The sequence below is a fragment of the Protopterus annectens genome, chromosome 12.part0, assembly GCF_019279795.1.
Source record: "Protopterus annectens isolate FY-2018-M chromosome 12.part0, PAN1.0, whole genome shotgun sequence".
NCBI lineage: Eukaryota > Metazoa > Chordata > Ceratodontiformes > Protopteridae > Protopterus > Protopterus annectens.
Genome location: NC_056746.1, coordinates 242,475,207 through 242,484,772, shown reverse-complemented (window position 1 = coordinate 242,484,772; position 9,566 = coordinate 242,475,207). Strand labels below are relative to the sequence as shown.

Here is a 9,566-nt window from a genome sequence, read left to right as displayed (position 1 = left end):
AGCTGAGAATCGAACGGGACAATGTCTTGCTGTGAGGCAACAATGCTACCACAGCACCACTACTGCGGGACTTTTTTTGTTCTGCGTTCCCTCTTTGTGATCTTATTTTTTTGTGTTGTAAAATTTTCCATATCTGGATGCCCTTGCTGTATTTCTCTTTGAATATCTCTGGGACTGTTTTTTTTTTTTGTATTGATTAATTTGGCTTTCACCTTTGCGTAAATATTGTACCATCTCAGATCTCTTTCTTTCCCATGTCCATACATCTTTGTATATCTTTCAAAAATCTCTAGATTTTGTTCTTTATATTTTTTTGCATTTCCTCAGTCACTTCTTTTTCCAAATGGCCCCAGCTTTATTGGTCTATATAATGTTTCATAAATTTGTGGTATTAATGAACACAAATTTGCATTTGAAGCTTTTGACAGTTTTTCTTATGCAAGTATTTTTTTCCTGTAATTTATCTCTTAATCTTTTTGCAAATCATCTGTCCAGAAATTCTGGAAATTCTGCATAATAGAACAATATTTAATTTTGTTCTTAAACTCAATAGTCCACTCTGTCATCTTTATGGGCCTGTTTTTGGACTGTCAGTTTTTGTGATTTTTGTGGGCTACTACTTCCTTCTACAAAAGGGGGGGCATCCATATATGTGTGTGTGTGTATATATATATATATATATATATATATATATATATATATATATATATACACATACACACACACATGTATGTCCATATATGTTTGTGTTGGAGGTACAATGTTACTTTATACCATGTTGATTGTTATACATTATGTGTTGTGTCCAGCCAGACTGTGTGCACATAATCTTTTGTTCTATCATATACTTTGTTTACCAAGGGGCCATATACTGGTGTCATTCTTAAAAGACAAATGGTCACTTGACTCTTGCTAGCAAGTGCACATAGGCATTGTTTACATTCTTGGACAATACCATTGCTAAAATAAATTGTAATTTCATGTTGTCTGCATGTAGGTCCGTTCTTGCTGGGACACTACGTGCACTTTATACTTCATTGCACCTGTGATTTTGCACAAATCACCTTGGTATTTTCCTTTTCTATGGTGACTTCCAACTCACTGTGTACATTTTATGCCTGTGCACACCACCTACCTTGCAACCATGGTCATAAACCTAAATTGTTTTGTTTCTACAGACAGCAGGTTCAGTGTACTATGACATTAGTGAGACATCTCTAACATGGTGTGCTGCCCATCAGCACTGCAACCCTTTGCTCTACACCTACTGTGTGACAGTGGATACACATTTACTCCCACCCTCACACTGCGTGCACACATGTGGGCAGTTTAGAGCACCATCAGTTAGGTGATGGCACATCTTTAGGGTGTGAAAGATTAGTGTTTTAACTTGTGAATGAAGCTTCTGCACACTGCAGACTTAAGTTTTATTCTCTAAGCAAAGGTTCATAGGAACATACTGGGCTCTATTGATCTATGAGGATCTTAAGAGGCTTAGTCTTACATTCCCATGATAGTTTAGCCCTTATATTTTGTTTATGAATAACCCATAGATGGGCAGAACAAGGACATGTTGCAACATTTACTTATTGTTCCTATCCATGAGGGGCATACATGCTAAACCATGGGTACATTTGCAGCATCCAAGTTACATACTACTGTATGATCAAATGATCAATTGATGTTCAGCTTCTAGCAGAAAACAATGCATTTTGCATACACTCTTACCTGTTTGACAAAAATGCAATATGGAATTTAACATAAGATTGCAAAAGTTTGTCTATGTACAATATTAATGGTTTTATTTTTGAACAATATACAGATCTGATAGCTTTATAAGGCTTCTGTGGGGAAAAGCTTACAGTTTAAAAGCAAGCAGTAGAAAGCATTTAAGAAAAGAACATAATGCTGCAGACTATTTAAATTAAATTATCATAAAAAGGTACAAAAAGCAGGTCACATAGAATATAAGGTATATAAACAAGTGGATGACAAGAAAGTGTAAATCATGACCAAACTAAATATGAAGGAAATAAATCTGAGTGTAACAAATAATGTAGATAAAAGAGAAATATCACACACTGTCTGGAAACAGAAGTGATAGGAAAACTGGAACTTGATAGAAAACACTATTTCAAATTTCAGTGAAACAACTATGCAGTCAAAAGACAGACAGCAATGATGTTAAACTAGTTAATAAGAAGGTAACAGATATAACCATTGTGTCTGCATGAAGAGGACTGACTGCTTCACTAAAATAATTAGGTTTATAAAGGTTATGAATTTTACAAGACTATCATTTCTTTCTATGCATAATTTGACTTTTGGCTATAAAACAATGAAAATGAACTGAAAACTGAACAAAATAAAAAGCATTTGAAAAGAAAAATGAAAACAGGAAAGTAAGAAAATAACTTTGGCAGTAGCATTTCAGGTGAATGTTTTTTTTTCATTCTGCCTTGGTCTAGGCAGCTGTAGAATTGGAACCAATGAATGCTGCCAGCCAAAGCATCTTAAAAGCACAAGAGGTTGCATGCATACAGGCAGAAAGGGCGGGTGACTGATAAACATAAATGGAGGGGAGGTACACCAGGAACCTTGCAGATCTCACACAGAGAGTAGGACAGGAGAAAATGAACAGCATGACATGGGAGAGGAGGGAAGATTCAAGCTTACAAGGCTGCAGCTTTGCTACAGATGCTCAAGATGGTTTTTACTGCCAGCTACAGTCAAGGTCTGAAACACTGAAAACAAGATGAAATAAATGAAAAATAAAGAAAGAAAACAAAAAGGTGCCAGGAGAATATTGGCTCTTTAAGTAAGTGACTAATGATTTCAGTTTATTTGTCATAGCAACTGCTGTTAAAATGTTAACGTAGGTGAGTTGGTAATTTGTGCTGCATGACTTGAGCCAAGGCATCTATGTCACTACATATATTTTTGAATACAAAGATAGACATGCACTTATACTAATTTGTGTGTATATGTTTTTAAAAATATATATTTGTTTTGAACTGTAAGTCAGGTATATAAGCAGAGTATGGAGAAATGTCTTATTATTATATCTTGCCAACAGAAAATTACAAAGTTAAAAGTAAACATGTAAGAGCATCATAATAAAAGGGAAAAGGAAAAACTAATGTTGAGTACATGAATGAGCATTTACTAGTAATTATGTTATGATCATTACTTAGAGAATAGCAGTAGGAAACAAATGTCTCACTGCCAGGCTTGTGATTTCTCTGATTAGGTAAATAACATGCAATTTATTTCTATACATAATATTTATTTCTATTTGCTTGGTCAAGGACATTATAATTGATGGAAAATAACAATAATAAAATGTTAATAAGCACTCCCAGTGTAAAAATTTTGTGATTGTCCACCTGAAATGAAGTCCCAACTTTTACCTCTGCTTAATCTTATGATGTTAAGCACTGGGACACCATTTCAAGAAACACGTTTAAATGCAGACACCTCCTGCGTGATGAATATGAGGGAATTAGAAACCATGCCGGTCCTTTTTCACAGCAGAGTGTGCTGTCTGCTTGGTTAGGTTGTTCTATCACTTATCTTGGGTAGTGGACTCTGATATATTTTTCAATCACATTTTACTACTAAGCACAGTTTTAATTTAAGAAAACAGAAACAAATTTTTATATTATATCATAGGAGGTAAACACCAAACAGGCTATGCAGACAACACTGTGAAAGCCTTAGCTTAGAAACAACAGAGTACGCCATTATCTGTTGTCAATTTAGAAACAACATTAACAGTGAGAATGAGTGAAAATGATCTTCAACAGAAGATCAACGGATTATTCAAAAATCACAGGGTTTCTGTGCCTTAGGTATAATTATTGTAAACAGAAAAAATACAATGGGGAGCTTACAGCAATGTAATTATGAACAATTGCTACAGAAATATGGACAGTATCTGCAGAAACTAACTTTGTATAAAATAGTATAAAGTAGTACTCTAGAGATGTAGTAATTTAAATAATAATAAGATGGTCTGGCAGTTAATACTGAGTATTAAGGCTCTGAGCTCTTAATGAGCTGCTTCCTGTAGTCCAGGGTACAGAGTTCGAATCCTTCCACCTCTATTTGCAACTGACTTTGTGCAAGTTGCTTAAGCAGACAGTGCTCCTGGGTCACCCCAAAAAGGTTCATCTAAGTCCAGTGGGCTTACCAGATCATCGCAAGTTAAAACAGTCAATCTACAGGAGTTGAAGTGACCAGCATATATAACCACACAAGTTCTGCCCATTGTAAACAATATGAAGACTCTACTAATTAACCCCAAAACTATACAGTTATTAATAAGGATGCAAGTCATTTCTTGCAAGTTGCTAAATCAAAGGGCATGAATGTACTGGAAGAATAAGGATACCTGTCTGTAGCAAAACCTCAAAACACACTATATTCATGGTGCCCTGCAGATATCCAACACTTGTTCTTGTTGGAAAAACACTTCAATACATCTTTGCATGCACAGATTAGTGAACTGTGTATCATAAGAACACAAGTCAAGTAGCTTTTCACTACAAAGGGCAGCAATTCCTAAATGGTAGTAAATATTGCCACAATAACTGTCTGACTCTCATCTGTTGCTTAACTTTGCATGCATAAGATATGCAGTGAGTGTGATATTGTGGTAGCAGCAAAAGTATTGTATGCACTGAAACACAAATTATTAGCCTCACAGGATAACACTTTAATTCCTAATAGTTACACTGGAAAAGCAGGGGTATTCTTCAGTCTGACTGACTATCTATCTATCTATCTATCTATCTATCTATCTATCTATCTATCTATCTATCTATCTATCTATCTTTATATCTAGCTGTCTATCTATCTCTGTCTAATCAAAATAATAGTTTTCTAGACAGCTTTCATAAGCAAGGTCATCTTGGCAAATGAAGGTCTGGCTGCTTATGATAATCATATTTTAGAATAAAAATGTCATGCACTAGACAATAGCTGTCAAAGTGAAAATATACCTGTCACTCCTTAGTCAGGTATATTAACTGCAATAAAAAGACTATCTACAATATTCAGGAAAGATGTTTTTTAATTTGCTGAGAAAATTTAACAAGCTGCTTGTTATTTTACAAGTACAGCCTATAAATTTTAAAATATATCAACTGCTGATTTTTTTAACCTTTCTAATATGGTTTAAAAAGAAATATTTTATAGCTCATCATTTTAGACTCAAATAAAACACTGCTATATAAGGTATACTGTTATACCAAAAGTGATAAAATAGAAACATGATATGTCTTTATGATGTACTCAGTTACCAGGCATGTATCAGACTGTTGTACATGTAAGCAGAAGGAGACAGTTTGAGTCAGCTACTGTTAATTTGCACTATAATGCATATATCTACTGCATCGGTAGTATGTTTATTAAACAAGTATGTTGTTGTGTCTTTCGGCTTTTCCCGGTTAGGGGTCACCACAGTGGAACTCCGGTCCGCTAATGATTGTCAGTAGATTTTTACGTACCGAGTTGCCAGCTCTGATGCACAACCTTCAACGAAGGTATGCCCATTCACGCATGTCTCCACACAGAAGACGCTCTAGCTCAGAATCGAACAGGACAACATCTTACTGTGAGGCAACAATACTACCGCAGCACCACTACTGCAATGTTTATTAAACAAGTATACCTTACCTAAATGTGGTATGTTGTTCAGACAGACATAATGCAGTGCAGGTAATGGGAATGAAAGAGTCATATCTGATGGCACAGTGGCTTCATGCCTGTTTTTTAGAAGGTTTGGATTCTAAAAATAATGCAATTCACTTAAGGGATTGACAGAGAAGAAAGAGAAGGCTGAGAGTTCTCTACACACAAGGGGTGTAAATGGATGAATGAATGGTGTTAAAGTGAGTATTACTATTGAAGAAGGATAACATGAAGGCATGAATTACATGTCTCCACAAATGCACGAGTGTGCACACAAATACACACACATAGACACACAGACACACGTATGTGTGCATGCACACATGTACACACACACACACACACACACACACACACACACAGATGCACACATACTCATAACTTTATACTATATTCAACATGTTCTTGATGTACTGCTGGCCTTCAAGGAATGTGAATCCCATAATACTGAATGAGAACCTTCTGAAGAACATTCTGAAAGGATTATAGAATCAGTTTCAGTACAAGTAAAAAAACTTTCAGGTTTTACCTCTACTGTTCACAAAATGTTGATGGTCTAGATAGTACAATTTTCACACTAATGCCATGAAAGTCCTGTGCATGCACAGAAACTGAAAATTTGAAACTGAAAATTTTTAAAAGCATTCTTAAATGCAAGGCCTGAAGTAGTGTAACCTCACAGATTGTGGTCCAGTGCAAAATCCTGAATTCTGGTCATTGTCTGTGTGGATTTTGCATGTTCTTCTTGTGTATGCATTGGCTTTCTTTAAGCATTTTGGTTCCCACCACCTGCCACACACACACACACACACACACACACACACACACACACACACACACACACACACACACACACACAAAAAAAAATAAATTAATAAAAATAAATGAAAAAAAAAAACAATAATAATAAGGCAGTTTGATTAGCTACTCCCAATTGTTCATATGCAGTGCATTTACCCTTGACCTTGTGGCAAGGCTATGGCTGAAAATGCTTTGAGATAGGCCATTTTACTTAATTGGCTAACATATTAATAAATTAAAACTCGAATTGTAAATGAAATACTGTTCTGCCTTGTCTTTCTAAAGTAGTTCTGTTAATAATTCTGCTGGTTGTTGCTAGATAGTACACATAATACATGAAAATTAAATATCCCTCATTGTAATGTTTGCAAACGTTTGGCCTGGTAGTCCTCAACCACTACCCTTGCTTTGTGGAGCAAGCAAATATGTAGAGGTGTGCAACCTGTCATCATTTTAGAAATTGTCTTAAATGCTTTGCAAATAAAAAATATAAGAGCCTTTCCTGAAAGCAATGCGTAAAATACATAGAACAAAAGTAATTCATGTAACATGTGTGGGAAGTGTGCACTCTACAAATACACTTTTTTTGGTGGTGGTGAGGGTGAAAATGTTGTGGTGGATTCTTTCCAGCAGAGGTCACAGTAGCATTACATTTTCTCCAGTACTAGGTCATAATGATTTTGTTCACAATTCTACCTAATAATGAAGTAAATTAATAATGCTGAAAGACCTGATACAAACTAAATACAGATTATATAACTGTAACATTTATGGTTAAATTAAAATATTAATAACGTGTATGTTTAGGAACTACAAATTGCACAGATAAAGTTGGTGGTTCAAAATGCTTTAAAGCCCCTGAATAAATGTAGACACATATAAACACACACACACGCGCACACACACACACACACACACACACACACACACACACACACACACACACACACACACACACACACACACACTGATTAGACAATCTGATTGTTTAGACTGTTTTAAAGTCCATAAAACACAATAGCAAATTGAAAGGATGTGGAAAAAAATGAATGACTTAGCGCATGTGATAATGCCACAGACTATAATATTTTAAAACGATTTATATTTACCTACTGAAGAATACATTTATGGAGCTATGTTATTGGTATATAGGACATATTTTAGTTAGGCACAGGCAAAGCAGCAGTGCCTTCTAACTTGTGTGGATATAGCTGAATGAACAAAAAGTGTTAGGTAAACAACTATAAAATGATGATGAAAGGCTTTTTTTTGAGTCCATAAGAACATTCTGTCATTGTGTTCTTGCAGAACATTGTAAAGGTTAAGCACAGGACTACAGTAAAATGCAGTTACAACCTAAATAACAAATTCAGTTGTGCTTCCTATGTTTATTTCAATTTTTGTGTGGAAGTCAGCAGTACCTTCATACTAAAGAAATGCAGGTCAAACAGTTGGCAATATTGCAATTGCCCCAAGTGCATCTTCAGGCTGATTATAAGTGTGATTATGACCTGTGATGGACTGATGTCCCTTCAGAATTTTTTCCAGATTTACAGAGTATTTTGTCCTGTGATCATTATTAGGATAAAGTAGTACTGAAAATATGTCCTGCTTAATCTTACTTTTCCTAACTCCACCCCTTCAACCTTCCCTCCTCCAGTAACTGTTTCTCTCACTTTTATGATAATATGTACAGAAAATCTGTCTCCTATACTTAAATGAAAATTATCAGTATGCTGATATGGCTTACTGATGAATGCGTGGCTCTTTAATCTTTCTAAACATGCTCAATCTATTGCCCAAAATTAATTTTTGTATTATAATATTATTGTATTATTGCATCATCTGCAGCTTTTTCTTTATGATTCCTCCTTCAGAAAAATCTTTGTGTCTGTTCAATATGTAGCCATATCAAAATCTGTACTCAACTATCATTATATTTGTATTTATCTTGTTATATTCTTCTTTAGTGAAAAACTTTTAAATACTAAAGCTTTACTCCCTAGGCCTCTTCAGTGTCTAGTTGTACATTCCCTGTCAACAGATGAAAATAAATAATGAATAAGTAAATGATGTCCCCTTCAAATGATATTTTAAGTGATTCCTGTTAACTGCCAAACTCTGTTATAAATTACACCTTGCATTTCATCAGAGCTTAAAGATCATGTGCAAAGAAAATCTAACCAATCAAAACCGATCCAATAGTGCAATTAAAACAAATCACCAAGAAATTTGCAGACTTTTGAAAGTTATATCCTCTGTAAAAAATATCTTGTTTTCCTCCACAGTCTTATCCCTCCTCTGGTTTATGTGCTCTATGCTACCACACCTTACATTGTGATGATATGAGGTCAGACATGCAAGGGTTTCGACATCTGGCAGATATGCTAAACATTATGTCCAAGCACCTATTTGGACATTTATTTTATGTGAAAATAGCACAGCACTTCTTGAAAAAGAATGCATGTGCTATGTTTTGTTTCACCACATTACACATGATCTTTTAATTCCAGTGTTGCATAGCCTGTGTAATTGGAAAAGATTCATTGTATACCTTACCACACCACAATGGGTTGTATGTAGGACTATGCCTTCAAATAATATTATTCCTCATGGTGGTTTAGTAGTAACCTCAGAGGCGTGCACTGGATATACTATCAGTGTAAACTGCACTTCTCCTTCCCACTGGAATATACAGAAATGATAGTGTAAATGGGTTTCCCTGCAGCATAATATGATGTAGGAATCATTTTCTAAGGTCTTTGTCCACTTTTCCAACACCAGTATTAATGTTTATTTCCTCGGCCTACTACTTCACTCATATGACATGCATTAACATGTTTTATCAAGGGACACCTTTATAATTACATACAGATATAACTGCTAATTCCATTACCCAGTGTCCCTCACAACAGAAGCTTAGTAATGTTTTAAAAAACTCACCAAACAACTGTATATCACAACGGTGCACTGTCTTATTGTTTTAAAACTTTAGTGCCTTGAAAAAATATTCTCAGGGATTGAAAACACCACCAGAAACCAACATGCAAATAATACAGCCAGTTGAATAA

At 35.1% G+C, this 9,566-nt stretch overlaps 1 protein-coding gene across 1 annotated transcript in view; it reads left to right on the top strand.

The window, feature by feature from the left end:
- The first annotated feature begins 2,566 nt into the window (after positions 1 to 2,566).
- LOC122816481 (galanin receptor 2b-like) overlaps positions 2,567 to 9,566 on the top strand; it is a 294,626-nt gene continuing 287,626 nt past the window's right edge. The window contains exon 1 of the mRNA XM_044089304.1: positions 2,567 to 2,818. The gene's annotated coding sequence lies outside the window, so the exon portion shown is untranslated. The remainder of the gene's footprint in view (positions 2,819 to 9,566) is intronic.